The sequence below is a fragment of the Peromyscus californicus genome, unplaced genomic scaffold (assembly GCF_007827085.1).
Source record: "Peromyscus californicus insignis strain IS unplaced genomic scaffold, ASM782708v3 Scaffold_7__1_contigs__length_154581171, whole genome shotgun sequence".
Taxonomy (NCBI): domain Eukaryota; kingdom Metazoa; phylum Chordata; class Mammalia; order Rodentia; family Cricetidae; genus Peromyscus; species Peromyscus californicus.
In genome coordinates, this window is record NW_026294595.1 from 31,663,991 (window position 1) to 31,684,479 (window position 20,489).

Here is a 20,489-nt window from a genome sequence, read left to right on the forward strand (position 1 = left end):
TCAAAAACAATTATCTGTCTCTCCAGCCCCTAATCTCTTTTGCTTATAAGCACAAAACTTGGGGGGTTTGAGGGTAGGAGGCTGTGCATGTGTATGAATTGTGTGTACGGGTACACCCACTCATGCAGGCACATATGAAGTCCAGAGGTTGATGGCTGGATGTCTTTACTTGATTGTTTACCCACCCACCATATTTTTTAGCTTATTTTCAGATGGACTGTCTAGCCAGTGAGCCCCTGGGATCTGCCTGTCTCTGCTTCCTTCAGATCTGGAGACACAGACTGGTGTTGCTACTAAGACTTTTATGTGGGTGGTGAGAGGAAACCAAGGTCTTCATGCTTGCACAGCAGCTGCTTTACCCACCGAGCTCTCTCCCCAGCTCAGAAAACACAGAATGCAGTTACTTACCCAAAACCCCTGAATAGTGTTCTAAGTCAGAGTTGATGCTCTTCCCTGGACTCTGTTGTCTTTCTTGGCGAATTCTTTAGGCTTTCCTGTGGCTCATTCTACTCCTATAGTAGACACTGTACTTCTTGCTAAGCTTTTTCTTTTTTATGATTATGGGTTTTCAAAAGGAGGAAAAGACTTACAGCGTTATTTTAAACATAGGTTGTATTGTCTCAGAGGTTGCATCTCAATTACAGTCAAGATGAGGTATATGACTGAGGTGAAGGATATAATGCTTCTGGCAAATTAAAACATACCTGAGAGCCAAGTTGGCAGAATATACTGTAATGTAGGTACTAAACAAATATGATGAAATATTTCATAAGAATGCCATTTGACATATTCTCTTTGTAATGGGATACCATACAGAATTTTGAGCTGGAGCAAGGAGGAAATAGAGTCTGATGGGCACACTCTAAAAAACAGGCTACATCTTTTCCTTGCTATATGAGCAAGGGCAGGTTACTACTTTTATGAAACTTGATTTTGCTGTTGTTGTTTTGTTTTGTTTTTGTTTTGTGAGACAGGGCTTCTCTATATAACATCTCAGGCTGTCCTGAAACTTGCTCTATAGACCAGACTGGCCTTGAATACACCTACGGGTATCCATCTGCCTCCTGGGTGCTGGGATTAAAGGCATGTGCCACCATCACGCAGCATGAAGCTTGACTTTTAAAACTGAACTATTTTACCAGTTTGATTTATTCTTAAATAAATAAAGAAGTGGCAGATCTCTTGCCTGGACTGCATGAGACCCTCCCGAGGTTGATTCTTGGCAATAGATGTATATATCTATATGTATATGTGTCTGCATGTGTGTTTGCACCTCTATCTTCTTAACTTTAAAGTCATCTTGTTATTATGTATAAAAATAGTTATCAAATGAAGAAAGACAATCATACAGAAGTTCTTAGTCATCTAAATGTTCATTTTTTTTTTTGCTAAAAATGCTACTATATTTTAATACCATTGTTTTTAACTAAGAGACTTGATGCAAGGTAAGATGTTCTTCTATTTTGTTTTAGCAAAGATTCTTTTAAGTATACAACCTATCTTATGGCATGTTTGTTTCATGCACAAAAAAATTAAAATTGAAGTTTGAGAATTTTCTTTGTTTCTTCATGGCTATTAGATATTTTTCTAAAAATTACTCTCTAAAACATTATTAATGGACTTTGGTGTTGCAACTATGGAAGCAGTTGCCTATGAATTCCCTCGAAGGACAAGCCATGTCATCAATATCATCACCAATTGCTATTTTTAAACATCTGCTGTTTTGATAGACCCCAATACACAACACTATTCTCCTTACTTTTCATATATTAAAATTCATTGACTTCATGTGGAAGAAATTTTTCCAAACCCAATATTCTGTTCAGAACAGTTGAGGACAATGCAAGGAATGTTTTTTTAAAATCCTGATATGTACTTCTATTCCTTACAAGATTTTCCTATTGCCTTAATTTAATGACATTTTATAGTTTTTTTAATTAAAACTTATGCCATGACTCAATGCTTAAACCTTCATTTGATATAAATGCAATACTTTTGATTTCTAGTAACTACTTGTGAAAACACAACATGGTACTCCAATTATTGTGATTTTATACATGTGAAACAGGATGTGTGTTGTTTCATTTTTGTTTGCTATAAAATTTAGGGTATCTATTGCACATCTTATTTTATGTTTTCCTCATTTTTTCATTTATTTATTAGATATTGCTTAACTATGGTAGCTAACACATCCAATGTTTTCTTTAAAAATAAGCGATATCAATTGTGAAGATTAACTTGAAGGAGTTTCAAGCTTCCATAAATACAGACTGTGATCATCATGCCCCTCAAATCCATCATACAATGTTGATAAATACTGTGATTAAGATAAAAGATACATGAGTTAGAGGGTAGGGGAAAAAAAGATACATGAGTTATGGTCTAATAACAAATAATAATAAAACAGCATTATTATTTCAGAAAACAGACAAACACTCTTGTTCCAAATTCTGCAATATTCATATGATATGCTGAACCTTAAATTTTAGATTGAAGGAGGAATGTACTATGAAGAAAGAATGTTCAAGAGATCTGTCTTTCTCACTGACCGGAATTGGTATTATCCATTGCTTAACTATAGCTTGAGATAAAATAATGGCATATAAAACAACAGAAGCAGTGTTCTGTTCCTGAGCCTTTTTTCTTCCTTACTCTAGCAGTGCCTGAACCAGCCTACCATCCCAATGCCATACTGGACTGGGAGATCATGCAATACTGGAGAGTGGCTGTGGTTTCTGAGATAAAACCCCACACTTTGCCTGTCTTCTAGCTTTGGAGTTTCTGGCAGATGGTTTAGTCCATGGAGAATAGTAAAATCATGTTTATGAGATAATTATGAAGTATTTGCTGTAAGGTTATTTTAAAAGGGGAGGTCCACCTTTTGTGGACCAGATTATAAAACATTTTATTATTTAGTGTTTGTTAGTATTCACCCACTGGATTTGTATATAATACTAACTGTCTGGAGGCACTTAGGAAAAGCATCTTCCATCCTTACTTTCTCTGAGTATGATGCTAACTTACTGTCAATAGTAGCAACACTTTTCCTAAAAGGAGATGTTTGAATCAAATTCAAAAGCATTCTGAAAATGGATCACTGCCTGTAGAGCCAGAGCAGTAAAAAAACTACTGATTTTCTGTGGCTGCTTCTAGTCCTTGTTTCTACTGATGTTTCTCGTTATTGTTTTCCAGGGCACATTCCTGTGCTCTAAAAGATAGGAGCCAATGATTTTGTGGTCATTTTGCAACGGCTCTCTGCTGGAAGGAGTAGTTAGTAAAGGGGGCGTTAACCAAGGCAGAACACTTTGTCACGTTTTTGTCTGAGAAAAGAGAAGAGGGGATCTTATTTACAAGTCTATTTTAAAAGAGTGTGATATTCAACACCTTTACTAAGAGCCATAATTTGCTGGGAATCATTCGAAATGTTAGACATAACAGTTTCTTTCCTTGCCGAGATACAGTCCCACAAAGACTCAAGGTAGCATGAAATGTAGGGCAGTGATCAGCATGCTGGTAGGATATGGCTGCATGTCTAACTGTGAGGACCATCAAGTTCACTGCCTGGAGCACAGAAAACAGACAAGCTGAGACTGGAGAAGCAGAGGGAGGTTAGGGGACAGATAACCATAGAGATGGGTGTTTTGGATGATGTTTGGAGGGCGTACTAAAGGAGCAAACATGAATACAGAGAGGCCACTGGAGAGTCTGCTGTAGGCATCCCACAGATGGAAATATAATCAGGAGTAGGACAATTCACAACATTGAAAGATAGAAGAAGGTAGACTCACTATACATTCCTGAAAATGGAAGAAAAAGTGACCCATAACCCCAGTGCTAAAATATAACCACTATAATTCTCATCACATATTTTGTATGTTGATATCAATATTTGTATTACCATAGGCATAACTGTCATTTATTTTGTAGCAGAACTACATGTAAAGTAGAACTATGTAAACTAATCTATGTAAACTAGAACTAAAGTAAAGTAAAACTATGAAGTAGGTAGACTTTCTTTTCACAATTTACATTTTTTAATAGGGCTTTTCTCACTTGTTTGGTCCTTCTTTTCTCTTCCCTAGATCCTCAATATCTTCCTTTAGATACTCCATCTATTTCATCCAGTTCTGACATTTAATGCCTTTATTTTGTGTACCACGAATAAGGTATCTTTCCAGAGAGAACAGGAGACAGAGCACTGGACCTCCCAAATTAGCCACATCCTACTCTCTGAAAACACGTTAAGAAACAAGCTTACATGGCAAGATGGGTTGTGAAGACTACTTAGGACTTAAGAGATTATCCTGTGTAACATAAATTGGCTCACTGTAACTGCAAAAAGATGGAAAAGTGTAGTTAAAAGTTTCTCTGGATGAATCTCTCCCACCCTTGGTCCTACAGCCACTTATAAAATAATCACTCAGAGGCTTAATATTGATTACAAATTGTGTGGTCTATAGCTCAGACTTCTTGCTAGCTACCTCTAACAACTTAACTCAACCCATTCCTATTAATCTACGTTTTGCCACATGGCTTTGTAGCATTACCTGTTCTCCTCTCACATCTTGCTTCTCCTGGTGGTGGCTTGCTGTGTCTCCTCTGACTCCACCCTTCTTCATCTCCATCTTCAGTTTGAATGTACTGCCTAACTTTATTCTGCCTTGCCATTGGCCAAACAGATTTATTTGTCAACCAATGAAAGCAGCACATATTCACAGTGTACAGAAAGACATCCTACGGCAGAAAACGGGCCAGAACAGTCAGAGAGGACATGAAGGTAACAACTGTATGGGTATGGGACAGATTTGAGTGTGCACTGAGATTCTATTGGCAGATATAGGAAGTGGCATGAACCAAGGTTTGTAGGTCATCTCCATAATGTACACATGGAGAGTTGATTCTGTCCTAGAACTCCAGGAGGAACAATCCAGTATTAACACATAGAGTCCATTTTTGTCTTATGACCTACAGGACTATAAGATACATTTTTGTTGCTTTAAGTCACACATTTGGGCTAACTCATCCAACAACAGTAAGAAACTAGGACAATTATCTTTGTTGTAAATAAACTTGTAAATTTAATCTCGACTAGGTTAGTTAGTTAGCAAAGGTTAATTTATTCTCTTTTTCCTTAGCTCAAAAGAGACTTATTCATGTTGTAGTTTCAGGAATCAGTCTGGTGGGGGAGATGTCTGATGCTGGTTGCAGGCAGGCAAGTGACATGTATATGAGAGGAGAGAACTTGTTCTCCAGTTCCTCTGAACTGATCTTCACACTTACCAGGCTGCCCAGCATTACATTTCCATCTATAAGCACAGTGGCATGGTCATTCAACCCAGTTCAGAGCAAACTTGGCATGAGAAATACTTTTGAGTCGGGAAGGATTTATTAAAAGTTTTACATGAGTATGCATGTGTGAATACTGTGGAACACCATTTCTTATACTCAGACTCATTTGTTTTTATTTTTTCCAATGGATGGTGCATCCTGATGCTTTTGAATGATGATCTTTCACAGTGGAAATTTCCCATGAATAGACAGCAGATGCTGACTGTGAAGGAGCTGGGGGTAGAAAGTGAGAGGGCATTTTTTATTGGCTTATGGAGCTCAGGAGTTGATAGATGATCAAAGAAATGGAGGGAGTAGAAGAGCTGGGGTATCATTTGACACTTGTATTGTTTCTAAGTTATCAAAAACACCATCACTCTTTTAGCTTCTGAGACTCATATGATGGGGAGACTTTCATCATGTATCACCAAAGTCTCGAAACCAAAGCTTCAGATGCCCTGAGAATAAAAGCATCCAAGATTATATGAAGATAAAAATGACCTCTTAAGAAACTGAGGCTTCATAAGTTTAAATTTAGCATTGGAAAATGGTTCCTGACCCAGAGAGAAGCCACCTCCGGCACAGGTGAAGCCTGCCGCTCCGATGCACTGTCCTAAGTGGATGCTGGTGGCCATTCTGAGTGTCTGGGCTTGCTGGTGGTGTTCCAGGACTCCCTCGGAGTGTATTACTGTGATCCCCTTTGAATATTTCAAAGACTGGAGAAGTGGGTCTGGCAGCATATCAGGGAGAAGGTGGTGACAGAGTCTCGGATCAGATGACTCTGGAAATGATTACGGAGGGCTGGCAGGTAGCTTACACATGAACAGTGTTGAACATAGGTGATCTGCTTGACAGACACAGCAGTGCTGACAGAGAAATGGGGCAGATTTCACCAAGCTCATTTTGTAACCTTGGGAACTGTGCCTTAGAGTTCTGAAATTACTTATCTCAGATTCCAGACTTTATAATTTGTAAAGCCAAAGTACATCCGTGCTTTGGACTGATATCTTATCCAAAGCTGAATCCAGCACACCCTGAACTTGTCCGACATGCTAAAGCCTAAGAATTTTCGGTTCTGAAAGAAATATAAATGAAAAATCCTGGTCCCACCTCATATGCCCTGCTCCAGAGTTTGACATTTTTGTGTTTGAATTAAGTTGCCCAGGGAATTCTACTGCACACTAAAGTCACTTGCTTCTCAAAATATGGTCTGTGGCTAAGTACCAGAGTTACCTGAGAGTCTGCCGTGAAAGCAAAGACCCATGCCAAATCTGAGGCCTTTGGATCAGAACTCACAGACCATGAGAATTCTCAGAAGGTTTCAGCCACATGAGGACTATGGGTAGAAACTTCAGCATTAAATGTTGATAAAAATGCTCCAACAAATTGAAGGAGAAACAGTTAGAACTTCAAATAGCTGCTGTATTTTTTTCCCAGTTGAATCTGTTTATTTCTTCTCTGTAAGCCCTGGTCAGGGTCAAGCCAACATTGAGTTAGAGGACACACTCAGTCTCTGATACTGTGTCACTACTAGTCCTATGGCAAAAGTTGTTCCACTCCCCAGTCTGATAAGGGAGTGAAGCCCATCAGATAGGAAAATTAGCTATCTTGTTATCTCTGTATTCAGTCGGCTGTACAAAACTGAACCCTCAGATAATCCTGATCAGCAGTAAGGACTGGAATTTGAGAAAGGCGAATTTGAGCAAGTGGAAAATTCTAGAAAGGGGATCCCAAGGAGGAATCGAAGATACCACCCACATGGGGTTACACTCTGGTTTCTGGGCAGTTTCTCTTTCCAGCACTGTCCTCTTAGACAGAAGGTGCCTGTTGAGGGAAGGCGCAAAGAAAGAGTTCTGACGAGCAGCTGTCACTCACCCTGAAAGATCTGTGACATCCGCATTCTTGTTCACTTTTTATCTGTGTGGAAATCCAAGTTTTCATATGCGAGGATATTTCAGGTTTTAATTCTGAACTTTTTTGATTGTATAGTCTATACATGATAGGTCACCTGTAAAGAGGTATATGAAATTACCGTTAGACTAACATGACTAGACATGTGATTTGGGATATAAGAGAGAAATAAATAAATGTCCATAGGATTAAAACCTGTAAGGAAAATAGAACAGTCATTATTTTAAAATAGAATTAATTTGAATTAATGAAAAAAATGTTGATTTAAACACTCATCTTCATTTGCTGTGTATATACATAAATATGCTTACCTACTATTGAAACTTGCCAAATTATGGAAGAATTAAACAATCATAATATTTCTCAAAGGATTACATGCTTTGTATCTAGTTAAAAAAAACTTGGAGTTTTGATGTCTTCTATATTTAATCTTAGAGGATGAATATAGAAAATGGGATAGAAGAGGATGTTTTAAATCTACTTTGAGGCAAAGGAATTCCTCTCAAAGCAATCAGACTCCAGGAAGGCATTAGCACACCTTTGAAAAGTGAAGGCAGACAGTATTAAACTTTTAAAAGCTTTCTTTGAAGGAATGTGGAATTGGTTAATATCATTTTAGTGAGGTGAGAGAAAAGGGATTTGTTACATTATTTATTCTTGAATCTTTGAAGGTAGATTTTTTTTTTCTTTTCTCAGCTGGTTCATTTTAGTGTTAATGAGCATTAAGCTCATATATCAAAGAGAGAATAATAAACCTTTAAATGTCAGTCTAAAGGAGGTCTTTATTTTTCTCCTTGCAACTGTGAAACTCTGAAGGTAATGTAAGATATGCAGACCTGAAAATTGACCTGAGAATGCATAGAGAGGGGTTTGGACGAGGCAAGAAATTGCAAAGTATTTTTTTAAAAAAAGGATTTTGACTGTATACCGAGCACACAGTAGAGAGAGAAAATAATACACCCTTGAGGGACTGATAATATGGAATTAGAAATGTGGTACAGATTTTAAAATAGAGCCCATTCTATTTGTCTTTTAACTGATAAACGTGATCGTTTAGTTCCTAACTCTATTAGAATCTATAATAATGGACTAATTGATGATTTGGAAAGCAAAAATAATTAGTTTGCATCTAATAGGAAAGTAGTAAAGGAACTAAGTACTGAAGAATCATTCTGTGCACCACTGAAGAACTAAATCTCTGTACTGGTCGGCTGACCTCACAAACAGCAAATGTGCTTTGAGTTTGAAGCTGCATAACCTATTCTGTTTGAAGACAGCAAGAGCAGATTTAGCTGAATGAGTGTCACAATGTGTCGACTGGAAAAAGAGATCTGCCTTAGAAATAGCCTTCAAATTGGGCGATTCAACACATTCGCCAGAGAGACAAGTGAGGATTCTAGAATAGAACACAGACTAGAACAGAAAGGATTTCTCAGTGAGGCCCGAATGCACCCAAACCAGACCAGCTCTGAGTGCATACCCAGGGAGAAAGTGGCCTGTACACAAAGAAACAAAGAGTAAAGGTGCTTCCTTCCTTCCCCACCAGCGAAGCCCTGCCACTCTGCTCCTGCTGCTAGTCTCAGCGCGGATCTTCGTGCTCTTTATTCTACATCAGATTACTTTCTAGGGAAATTTTCTTGATGTATAGGAAGTCCTTAACTTTAAACATCCAACATAAAAGAATGAAAGCTGAACAAACTCTGACTAGGCTTTGCCAGGGAGACACGCCCCAAGCAAAGCGTACCTACACATCCGTTAACTGCTTTGAGAGGTCTGGGGACCATGCCAGTCCTTCTACCAAAACATCTGTCACTAGGATGAATTTTCTCTTTTAAATATATCCAGTGCTTAAAATTTGTTAGCGCTTAGAGTTTCCTGTGTGAAAGTAAAATTGTAGGAGATTAGTGACCATTTGTGTCACATTGTAATAATTTTAAAGATTTATTTTTATTATTTTAAATTATGTTTATGTATGTTTTTTTGGGGGGGGCATATGTGAATGTGAGTGTAGTTGCCTGCAGAGGCCAGAGGCATCAGGTACCCCTAGAGCTAGTGTTACAGGTGGTTGTCAACCTAAATGTGCTGGCAATGGAAGCTGGGTCCTCCGCATGAGCAGTACACATGCTGAACCACTGAGCTCTCTCTCTAGCCCCCACGGGAACTCAATTTTAAACAAGGAAATTTCATCACATTCCAACTAAAGAGTAGAGAAGTTATGTTCTATTTTACCTCAGTGCAGCTGACCTGTGTGTGGCTCAGATGGTCTTAACTGGGGGCATCATAAAGCTATGAGGTACCCTTTCCTTTTTTCTTTTATTTATCCATCTCTTCCTTTGCTGTGGTCTTTGCTTTTATGGTTTTACTGAGAACCCTGTGCTTTCCACCTACAGAAATGTGAAGGATTGTGAAGCATATCTCCCCTAAAGCACATAAAGCCTCTTCTTGTTGCCAGGCCCATCTCTGTTTGCCAATCCAGCTTCTCACATTCACAAACTTCCATGTTCTTAGTCACCCAGTGCCCTGCTCTTGCTAGCAAAGGATCCCGTGGGTAATCCACTGTAAGCTGTTAGTGATCTATTGTGTGGTTCCTGATGCATGGGTGACTGTGCCTGCCAAGAAGAGAACAGAAAGAAAGCAAAGGCCAACACTCAACCACCCAAGGAAATAATGGCTAAAATCATTCAAGGAAAGGAGAATTGGGAAGAGTTTGGGTGACCTTTAACATATATCAGATAGTTCTGCTTCTGTGTAGAGCTAGCACAGTCTGTCTGGATAAGGAAGTCTGTGTGTATGTTACGAGGGCTAAGGTCAACGCTTTTTGAAGATTATACTTACATTTTTGTAAAGCCAGTGATGTTCCAGACCCACCCACCTCTCCACTCTCAAAAGCAACCTGTTCTAAAGCATAGAAATAGGCTCTTTAAGGACAAATGCATTACTGCCCTATAACAATAAGTATAATGCAATCTAAACCTAGATAATATTTTTAATTAAAAAATTGTATTTGCACAGTATAGCCTTTTTTCCTTTAGCTTAGATAAATGAGGATATGTTGCACTGTAGAGAATATTGATGGGATGAAATATGGGAAGGATATACGATAAAAACAAGGAAAATAATCTAATTTTAAAGCATGGTGGTCTGTTTCCATGTAAGAATGCTGAATTAGGGTGTTGTCAAGAAATAGCTTATTCAAACTTGGCAACTGAAGAGAATTTGATAAAGAAACCTAGGAGCAGATGGGACTTTCAGAGAAGTCTGGAAGGAATATTGCAGCATGAAAGAACTAGCAAGAATGGAAACACTTAGCCAACCTGGGCTTGAAGGGGCCAGAAAGAAATCAGGGAAGTAACTTCCTGCCTGAAACTGTCTGACGGGCGGTGGCCTACAGCAGAGGATGCAGCGAAATCCTGGTTATCTGACAGCAGAGAGCCGGAAAAATGAAATCCTTAGGCAGCTCTCTTGCCGTGCATTCCTCCCCACCCCCATTTCTCTAGCAAAATCCACTGGGAATGCAGGATACAAGGGCCTCATCAATATAAACAGTACAGATCAGCCTTTGGAACGCAGAGCTTAGTGAGCAGGAGAGGTGATGGGGGACCTAAGGGATTGTACTCAACACAATTGCCTGCTGGCAACTTATCAAATTCAGCTTACCTCCTTACAAAATTTTATGCACAAATTGTTAATTTTTCCATATTCAGGTTAAATCTTTGTAGCATTTCAGCCATCTGTTTACTGATATTTCCCTGGGGTATTATCATGTTTCCTTGATTCTTAGTGTCAGTAGTTTCACAGAGCAGGCATCGCCTCATCTCCTTTACCTTTATCCTCTGCTGCCAAGTACAGTCACAGTTATTCCTGGTGGATCGCACGCTTAGGGAATACTCGAACAGATAGTTTTGGTTCCCAGAGTCTTTGTAGAGTGGGAGGGCTTTCCATGAGATTTTAGGGGACATCAGATGTGTTCTCAAATCACTGTTATGGGGTTTGGTATGAAGAAGTTAAAAGTTGGTGGGTCATGAAGAAAAAGAAAGTAGAAATTACACTTTCATTTGAACTCCACTAGTTTGGTTCAACAAATTATGGAGATCCACTACTTATTATTCCAATTTAAAAAATATAACTTTTAAAATAAAACAAAATTAAAAAAATAAATAACTTTTAAAAATGAGTTCAAATTGAGGTACCTAGTATAAGCAGGTAATGTTGTTACCAGAAGACAGGTTATCAAACAAAAATTCCAATACAAGCCATGGGTCATCTCCCTATTTGTCAGGGAGGCTCAAGAGGTCTCAAAGACAGCACAGGCTATTGACATTGTGTAAGATGAATTGTTAAATGGTCTTATTAATTAAAAAAAAAGAACCAAATGTTGGGTAGAAACTGAGAGATCAGAAAAGCAGAAAGAAGCCAGGCATGTTCTCACCACTTGGAAATCCGTAGCCAAAGAGACCTACTTCCTGTATACCCATGCTTATATGCCTTTCTGTTCTGTATCTCCCTTCCTCTCTCTGCCCAGCTGCATCACTTCCTGTCTGTCTATACAGACCTCCAGACCTCTATGGCTAGTGCTGGGATTAAAGGCATGTGTCACCATGCCTGGCTCTGTTCCCCAGTGTGGCCTTGAACTCTCTGGATGGATCTCTGCCTCCCGAATGCTAGTATTAAAGTCATGTGCTATGATTGCCTGACTTCTATGTTTAATATAGTGGCTGGCTCTTTCCTTTGATCCTCAGATAAGCTTTATTAGGGTGCACAATATATTGGGGGATACAATATATCACCACAACATTGCCCTTGCTTATTCTCCATAACTACTTGGTAGGTCCCTATTTTGGAAGACTGCACACTTTGGCTTAAGGATATAAAGAAATCAGTTTTAAAATGATGGAAAACTTGTACCTAGTGACTATCTTTTATAGTGCTAGAAGCTGCTATGCAGGCTGCTGAGGGAAAAGTACATTAATGGTCTTACCCAACATTGGACCTTATATGCTACAATATCAACCTTCCAGATGAGAAATGTCCAATGGTTTAGTAGTGGCACAACCTTTATGGGGTAACTAACCACATTCTGATAGGATTTGATGCCTGATCCACAAAAGGGAATTTTCTACCTGGTGCTATAATCTTGATCAAAAGACCCTAGAATAGAATCTACTACTGTAATTTTGTTAAACGATCATGTCAAAGTGACTTTTAAGTGTTTCTCTTTATGCCCACAGACCTGGGCCCCTTTTAACATTGGTCAGAGAAACTTCTTTTCATAGTGAGCAATGGTCAGTGTAGAGACATGCAGCTGGGCAATATGCTAAGAAGGGATGGAGTGTTCAGCCATAAATAGGGTGTCTTCATCAATTTCTCCATTCCCTGCAAGACTCAGGAAATATAGAAGAAGAGGAGGAAAGTATGTAAAATTTACAGGACAGGAACAAATGCTGTGAAATTCTATCTTCTGGACAGGGCATGGCTAGTGCACTCATAAACTCATACCATCTGTGGTTAATTTCACAAGACCTACTCAAGATCAAGCTAGCCAAAATTTCAATAAAGATGGGTAGATAATCTCCATCCTCACACCCACCCACCCACTGAAGAAAAATTGGTAATTGATAGCTGCTTGGGGGAGGCAAATCATTCTTCTTAGAAAGTAGCTACTAGTGTATTTCTAATGTTTCAGTGGATGGCTCCATAGCCCTTCACATATGAACAGCACTCATTGGAGTTTGTAAGTTCTTAAAGAGAAAAAAAGCCATGAAGTTAGTAGGGCAAGTGTTGAAGAGACGGGATGAATTTGAAAGATGAAATGGGGAATGAGAGGTGTATACAATTTTATTTCTTTCTATACATGTATGAAATTCTCAGAAAATAATAAAACTATGAAGGAACACTGGAAGATTCACAGCTTCCTAGTCTTAGAATGCTTATAATTCTTAGATTTGACTTATTCTTTCAAATCCCTTATAAGGAGAGTTTTCTAAACAATATGAGTGATATGGGTAAATTCTTATCATATAGTGATGGAAGTAGAAAGTAGAAAGGAAAATAATTCTAGATATGAGGGCCAAATATGGAGAAAATTTGAAGTATTGACTGTGAAGAAATTGAAACATCTACATTATAAAAGAAACAAAAAAGCAAAGAAAATTGCTGAATGCTGTGTATTTGCAGCCTCATAATTTTTCATGAATGTAAGTGTGTGGGGTAAAATTTATCTCTTATACACATGAATATTCAATTTCCCAACACCATTTATTACAATGACTTTTCCCTTTATATGCCCTTGATATATTTGTCAGAAATGAGTTGTTTAGAAATGAATGGGTTTACTTATGGTATTTTTATTACATTTCATTGGTCTTTGTGGTTCTTTATATGATACTACCACATTGCCTCAATCACTGTTCTTTAGAGAATACTTTGAAGTCACATAATACAATATTACCTGTTTGTTCTTTTTAATATTTATGTTATTGATTGCAACATATATATTGTGTTTATCACAACTAAAAAAAGAAGTGATTAGGTTGGTGGATCACAGTTAACATTAGGTAAAATATCTCTATTTATATGTTTTTTTTATTCTAATATACAAAGTATCAGGTTTCCTTATGGCATTTCATACTGACTTGATTTTGGTTGACCCTTCCCTGAAAGGTTTGTTCTCTTTTGCTTAAAATTAAATTGGAAATTTGGAGAATTGGGGGTTTTGATATGATTTTCAGGATTTGAAAAATTGTGAACACAGTATAAGAATTTTGATATGATTTTCTTTGACTGTTGCTTTCTTTGGGTTTCAAACACACTGTTTTGTTTTGTTTTCCTTTGCTTTTCTGACACTTTTGCACAAGCCTATAATGTGCTGTGAATATATTCCCCTCACGACCCTCTCTTATCCTCCCCATTCTTCCAGATATCTCCTTCTGTCATTGTTTGTGTTTGTGCCCGTCTTGTGCAGGAGCCACAGCTGCTGTGTGATCCTCATTGCAGTGACCCATGGCCTGTTCAGTTAGAGCATTTCATAGCACACATAAACAGCCTTCTGCTCTTAACATTTTCCCTGCCCCATTTTACACCACGCTCCCTTGGCCCTGGAGAAGGTGTCATAAATGTCCAGACTAGAGCTGAACACTCACAAATCACTTACCTGCAGCACTTTGTCAGGTTATGAGTTTCTGCTTCAGGCATCACCCCGTGTAAAAACAATCTTCTCTGACGTAGGCTGAGATCAACACTAATCTATGGATATAAACATAAATACTTAGAAGGCAGTTTGACTATACATCATTTAGAAATGTATCAATAGTGGAACCTGTCTTAGGATCCATGACCTCTCAAGTATAGGCTTTGGGCCGGGTTTACAATACCAGGCATTAACACCTGGAGATGGCTTCAAATATGATCTGAAAACTCTTGGTTGGTTACTTCCCAAACAGTCATGCCACTATGGTACCAACCAAACATTTTGCCTGGAAAGACAGTACTATAGCCACGAAGGGTCCACACCTGGGTAAGACAAGGTATGACTTCCCTTTCCCAAAAACTGTCATTGCACCTTCTGATACTATGAATGCTACCCAGTAAGGAAGTCTTAAAAGTGTGAGGGATTATAGTGAAACACATGTGATATGAAGTGGGCAGGGGGTACTAAGAGTAGAAAGGTTTAGGTGGGAATAGAGTCAGGAATATGGGAGAAAGGATCAATCATTTTAAGGGTATACAAGATGACATATAGTAACCTACTACTTTTAAAACTATATAAACTAATATATAATATTATTAATATTATTATATTTAAGATATGTATTAAAATAATATAATATGTGTTAATAAAAAAGAGTTTCAACAGAGGCACCCTGTATGGATGGATAAAGCTTTTCCCAGAAGCCAGACTATTTAAAACCAAATTCCCAATGCCAAATGCAGAACACCTCCTTATGGTTTAATGATCATGGAGCCCTGAAAGGTTCCCAAAGCAAAACAGGCTACAGCCATAGTTCTCAGTTGCCATCTTCGAACTACATGGTTAGATTGTACTGCTGAAGGCAACACACAGTTTGGTTACAGGAGTCAAGATTTGAATCAATACAGAATTCAAGCTTTCAGTAACACAAATTTTAAAGAGAAGAAAAAGAGAAACCCATTTTGACAATGGCACAGGCAGAAGGATTTCCCGAGAACACCTTTTCTTTCCTATGTTTGGCATCAGTACTTGGCCCTGGACCAGAGGAGTCCCTGGATGACAGTTCAGAAAAATTTCTGTTGTATCGTATCAGCAACCCTGGACTCGTCGCGATCCATACTTACAGGAAACCTAGAACTAGTGAATATATGCTGAAAGTGGGAAGCTAAAGAATGCTAGACTGAATCACACCCGGGAAGGACTTGGTGTGCTGGGAGCCTGGGCGGGGGCAGAAACTGCTGTGGAATATACACGGGGACTCCAAGCATCGCTCCTGGATGGAAGGATTACATAAAATGGGTCCATTATTGATAACCAGACTCCCAACTGCAAATAGTCCAGGTCCATATATATTTACTATTGCATTCTACCAGACTTTCAATGATGAATTAATACCAATCCCTCCCAAAAAGTCCATAAAGTAGAAAAGGAAGGAACACTTCCAAAAACTACTTTTACAAAGTTAGCATTAATGTAGCATCAAGACCAGATAAAAACACAACAAAGGAAACAAAATGTTTAGACAAATCTACTCAATGAACATGGTTGTAAAGTCTCTCAATAAAAGACTTGCAAACTGATTTCAAGAACACAACAAAATGATCGTTGGCCACAATTCATTTGGCTTATTTTCAGAAATGCAAAAATGGTTCAACATACAGAAATAGAAAAAAAAACTAACAATAAAAATAGAAAAAAATCTTTGAAAAATGTGGAATCACAGAAGACTCTGGGTAGTGAAGCAACCCCAAGGGAAAGAATAATACTGGAGTTTTCACTCCCCAAACTTGATTTCATGTTTCACAAAAATAGCACAGTACTGACACAAAAACATAAAAGTAGATTAATAGACTAGACGAGAATACCCAGATATACTCATCCTGGTGCAGTCCCCTGATTTTTGACAGTAAACCAAAAATATACATTGGAGAAAATGACAGCCCATTCATCAAATGGTCTTGGGGGAACTGGATATCTACATGCAGGAAAATTAACTAGATGTCTGTCTCTCACCTTGCATTGATTTTAGTGTAAGATCAACTCCAAACTGAACAAATATCTTAAATGTAAAACCTGACCGTGTGAAGAGGCTGTTAAATTGTAAGGTAGGGGAAACACTCCAAGATGCAAGCATAGACAAAGACTTTTTTGAAAGATAAGTTTGTAGTTATATTTATGTACAGAAAACTTAACAGTGTACATTTAACCCAATTTAGTGGCGAGTTCTTTGGCCTTTGCCTTTTCCAGCTTGGCAATCCGAGCCACAGATTTAGGACCCAGGACATTGCTTCCCCAGTGGCGGAGGATCTCATCATATCTGTCGTTGTAATTGGTCCTAATAGCTTCCACCAGCTTAGCCAGAGCACCCTTGTCTTCCGAGTTAACCTGTGTGAAGGCAACAGTGGTGCATGTCTTCCTGTGGACCAGGAAGCCGCCTGGCCTTTCCCTTGATGATGCAGTAGGGGACCCCCATCTTTCGACACAGGGCAGGCAGGAAGACCACCAGCTCAACGGGGTCTATGTTGTAGGCAATCACCACCAGCTGAGCCTTCTTGTTCTCCACCAAGGTGGTGACTGTATTGACCCCCCGCTCGAAGGACAGGTGGTCTTTTAGTTGGGACGTCCCCTTTGCCAGCAGCTTTCTTCTCAGCACGGGCCAACGGCCTTTACTTCTTCTCCTGCTTTGTCTCTGACCTGTACTTGTGAGCAAGCTTAAGCAGCTGGGTAGCTGTTTGCCAGTCCAGGGCCCGTGCGAACTGGTTAATGGCAGGAGGTACTTTGAGCCGCTTGTAGAGGATGGCTCTTTGCCGCTGCAGCCTAACGTAGCGGGGGCCATTTGACGAAGCGTGTGAGATCTCTTTGGGGCTGGATGTCCTGCCCAATGCCGAAGTTCTTAGGCCTTTTCTCAAACAAACGATTCACCACCTTTTTGGCCTCCTGTTTCTTCACGACGGCGGGGGCCGGGGCCACCTTCTTCCCCTTGACCTCCTTTCCCTTGGGCATCTTGATCCGCTGGAGGAGAGAGAAACGACAAAGACTTTTTAAATGGAATACTAATTGTTAAGGTAATGGGGACAACAACTGATGAATGGGACTTTATGGAACTTAAAAGCTCTGTCCTGCCAAGGAAACAGTTTAGTAAAGAGAATACACAATGGAAGAATGAATTTATAGAAATACATCTGGCAGATAATTAATAACTGTGTTTTAGATTATGTAAGTACTCAAAATACTAAACAGAAAGAAATCAACAATAAATAAATGGGCTAATGAAATGAATAATTCTTGAAAGATGTAATGAAAATGTTCAGTAAACATGAAAAAAATTTTCAATTTCACCAACAATCAGATAAATAGACATAAAAATCTGCTTTGAGGTTTTATTTCACCCTAATCAGAATGACAGTCTTTATTCCACCTTATTCCAGAAATAGGGACATTTCATGTGGAAGGAAGGGTTTCGGGTTCTCTGGAATTGCAGTTATGGACAGTTGTGGGCTTTCTGTGTTGGTGTGAAAACTGAACCACTTGGCATCATTTCACTAGTGATTCCTAGATTTTATATAGATACATAAAATAGTGCATGTACATACGACGTCAAAGAAGTGAGGTTGTCTTGGCTGACAAAAGGGATTAAGGGGAGAGTTGGGGGAATAAGGAAGAGGAAGTGAAGGGGAAGTTTTAGTTCAACACACACACACACACATATATATATATATATATATATATATATATATATATGTATATATATATATGATTTAAAAATAAACTAATCAAAAGAAAGAAAAAAGGGGAATTGTTTACATCCCTGGTTATAAATATTTGGTAGTCCTTAAAGTTTAGAGGACTTTGGAAAGTATCATTTGCTAGGTCTGTCTCCCCAGAAACACTGATCCAGTTCATCTGAGGTCTTGGTATTGGAATATTTTAGATATTTCCCAGTAAGTCTATTGGTATTGATCTAAATCGACCTTGAGGAGAATTCAGTGTTAACCATTTTTTTTTAAACATTGCAGTTCTCACCAGTTATAGTAAAGTTAGAGAGCTTGTCTTTCCTTAAGGAATTTCAGTCACCAGGAAGTTTAAGACACCTTCACCAGACTTCCTCTCCTTCGTTGAAGATTTTTCACCTCCTCCTACCCATTGAAATCTACCTTGGAATAATCATAAAGATTATTACCAAAATATGTAATGACCAAGTTACTTCATCAGGCATGCAGTGTGAAGGGCTTTGTGGGTTATTTTGAGTCTTAGAATCCTAAGTCAGTAGAATCTGTGATGTGAAGATTGTGACCCACAAGCTTTTATAATATTCTGGTTATTCATTTCCCTTCAGTTATCGCTGTTTTGATCTTGCCCACACCCCGCAGAAAACAGCTTGTTTCCTGTTTCATTGTCTATGTGAAGAAAAAACAGTCTGGCCATTAGCATGTTTGGTTGGAATTGTATCACTGATGTCATGGGAAGTTATGCATTAAGAAGAGGTTAGCTGATATCAGATTACTTTCCTTCTGCTAGAACTTACCATGAATTACTCTTCTGTAATATCATGTTTCAAATTTATATATACCCAGTCACATCTGCTTGGTAATTAACAATTTGGTTTATAATTTTAGTCATGTGACAAATGGCACTACATTTTTCATTATTTATGCTAAACTTCTATACAATTATTAGTGTGTTTATATTCATACTTCCTTTGAAAAAAACATTTATGCCTTTTAAATATTTTTTATGATGATTGGGTCTCCTGCTAAACTTTCTAGTTGCATTTAAAGCAGTAATTCTAATAAGTGTCATTGACTCAAGGCTGTGATGATATTGTTGATACTTTATTTTTTTTAAAAAAAATGATGTCATAATGATTAAGAAATAGAAATCCCTTCTGATTTCTCAACCTCACAGCATTGGTGACAAGGTTCTTCTTTTAGGAGTAACTTGTTCTCTGTGCTAATAGCATTGATTGTAATTAGAAAGATAAACTTTTAATTAATAAATCTTGTAAGCCAGGGACAAGTATTAGCATCATAAAAATGGTTCACCAGACAGGTCTTTAAGAGTTCAGTATGAAACCAAGAAGCTCATTCATTGCTATTGGAATGGTAAACTAAGTCCAGTGATTCATTTGTGAGAATTTATTGTTATAAATCAAAAAACTTTAGTATTATGTAAATAATTATGGTTTATCATCATGTTATGTAGCTTTGAAAAATATAGTTATACTGAATACTGTACATTTTTACAGTACTGAAGCCATTGTTATTATATCCTGTAGATAAACCCTTACATAATTTTAAAAGTTAATATTAAAAAAACTCATACTAAATAACTACCATAGTAACATTTATATTCATTTGTCACAATAAAAATGGAAGCAGTTTAATTATCATATTGTTATGTGAAAAACAGAATAAACTTTGACTATGGTATTATTAGAATGTTGAAGCATATGGATGGAAATATAGAAAGATAAAATATGTGTTAAGATTAAAAATTATAACTTTTAAAGTGAAGAGATCATAGATAATCGTTGGATGTTTATTGACAAATTATTTTACATTAAAACTAAGTTTAACTCTATCTAAAACAGATTGCATCCAGTGCAAAGACAACACTTTTATGGTCCTCATTAGTCTTGTCAACTAATTAGTGGTCATTAGTCTTGTCAACTAATTAGTGGTCTAACTTAATAGTTTACTTTTATTTCCGAAGTGCACGTTTTATTGAAGATGTCACTGAGTATAAACATATTTATAGACACAAACAAGAAAAACAAATGGTTGAATTAGAATGTGTGTGGGTGTGAGACAGAGGTAGTTACTCAGTATCCTATTTGAAAAACAAGACAAAAATAATCAGGAGAAGCGACTGTTGATGAAACCGATGAGCACACAGGGTCTATTTCTGTCTCCTCTGGTACAGAGTGCATCTTCATTCCAACTCTGCTGCACTCTGATGTGTTCTTAGTAAAACTAAAGAGCAAACAAACACTAACAAATATTTTGATGGGTATTTTTCTGAAATGTACTACACATTCCTACCATAGTTTTCATGAAATCTAACC

General features: G+C 37.9%; 1 pseudogene; it reads right to left on the bottom strand.

Moving 5' to 3' along the window:
* Nucleotides 1–16,575: 16,575 nt before the first annotated feature.
* Nucleotides 16,576–17,434, bottom strand: LOC128101888 (60S ribosomal protein L7a-like; annotated as a pseudogene).
* Between the last annotated feature and the right edge of the window lie 3,055 nt (nt 17,435–20,489).